Below are 1,936 nucleotides of genomic sequence, written 5' to 3' on the forward strand. Positions count from 1 at the left end.
TATATATATATATATATACCCCAAAGCATCACCTAATAACCACTTTTCTTCTCTTCTGCTCTGTCATTCAGAATTACATTAGAACACAGATACCTCACTATGAATAGGGGCTGGAGAACCCTCTTTTTGGTGGTAGTGACTACAGGTAAAAATGTCCCCAGATACAGAAACTGTGAGTGCATTTCACCCTACATTCTCTTCTTTCCACAGGTATCCACTATCAGGTCTGGTTGCTACAGTATAGTGCTGATGTGAGAAAGCCTGGTGCATAAATGAAAGTTTCCCCCAAAGCTTTAGGTTACACCTAGTATATGTGCTGTATTTGGCAGACCCCTGGCAAAGATTTGAGTATATAGAATGGTTGAATACAGACAGTGGTTGAAGAATCTATATCCCAAAGTTCCAGTGTAGAGTCATCATACCCCGGTAAATGTTCACAAGCACAGCATACATGAAGATAAACGATGAACTCTGAGTACACTGTTATTACTGTGAGAGAGACATAGTGTGATGATATCATCCTGGGTGTGTTAGAAACCCAGAGGAAGAAAGCATCTGTGGTGTGAGAGGTGACAATAGGAACAATTAGGCTGCAGATTGTCTAACTCTGGGGTTGAGTAATTGAGGAAGTTAAATAGGAGAAATTACTATATACAAATGGCCTATAGGCAAAATTCAGAGAGACAGGTAAAGCTCAAATTTCTTCATATTTTTCTCCTACCAATAGTTTTATAACTCCCACCTAACACCTTTTTTCTGATTGGTCTTGGTAAAAGCAGTTGGACAAACATGATAAAAGAAAACATGATCCAGTTGTGGGTGATATTTAACAGGGTTCATTATGATTGTAAAATCTTAGAACTCTAATTTAGGTATAAAATGAGCTATTTCAGAAGCAGGATATAGAATCTCATTACAAACAATGAAGAAGAGGTAGCAGTGGAGATTGTCTTGACACCCCAAGATTCATTCAACCTCTTTGGTCCAGGGATATAAAGTTCTGACACTGGAGGAATGGCAATACCAGAAACTAAAGCCTTATCACCAGACAGAAAATGGACTTCCTAGTCCATGTTGTTATTGTTGTTAAGTGCCATGGAGTCAGTTCTGACTCATAGGGACCCTGCACAGGGTTTCCGAGGCTGTTAATCTTTACGGGAGCAGAACGCCTCTTCTTTCTCCTGCGGAACCGCTGGTAGTTTCGAACTGCTGACCTTGCTGTTCACAGCCCGATTCGTAACCACTACTCTACCAGAGCTCAAGTAAAACTAAGTGTCCATGGGCCATAGGCTTGCTTTTGAAATGCGATACCTCCAAGCTCTTAATTGGGCAACTAGCCTTGTCTGCAGTTCAAGCTCCCAGGTGCTCCTTGGAAATCCTATACAGAGTGGGATGGATCAGAAATGACTCAACAGCTCTCAACAGCAACAACAATAGGCTTACTGACATACAGAGTTAGAGCTGAGTGTCTTCTGACGGGGGCTTAATTGGAGTGCAGTGTCCTTTGGTTTTAATCAGCAGAGCTAAAGGAGTTTTGCAACATTACTTGAGATTGGCAGAGGCCAGATCAAGGAACCTTGAGCAGACAAAAATGTCTGATGCCAGACAGCAAAGCCATTTGAACTGCAAGCTTGGTGGTTCAAAGTCACCTGCTGCTCCTCAGAAACCCTACACAGGGTCGCTATGGGTCGAGATTGACTTTATGGCACTTAACAACAACAACAACATAGTCATTGTTGAGAAAATTCTGTCCTGACTAAAAAAAGTATGTTCTGAGCATTTCTATCCCTGAAGTACAATCAGTTAACTTCCTTAATAACCCCCATAACTTCGAATATTTTTTGTGTGTTTTGTGTGGCAACAGCAATAAAATATCAAACCTAACAACTAAGAGAAGGAGCTCTGGTAGCGTAGTGGTTACAAATTGTGCTGCGAG

The sequence above is a fragment of the Chrysochloris asiatica genome, unplaced genomic scaffold (assembly GCF_000296735.1).
Source record: "Chrysochloris asiatica unplaced genomic scaffold, ChrAsi1.0 scaffold00260, whole genome shotgun sequence".
NCBI lineage: Eukaryota > Metazoa > Chordata > Mammalia > Afrosoricida > Chrysochloridae > Chrysochloris > Chrysochloris asiatica.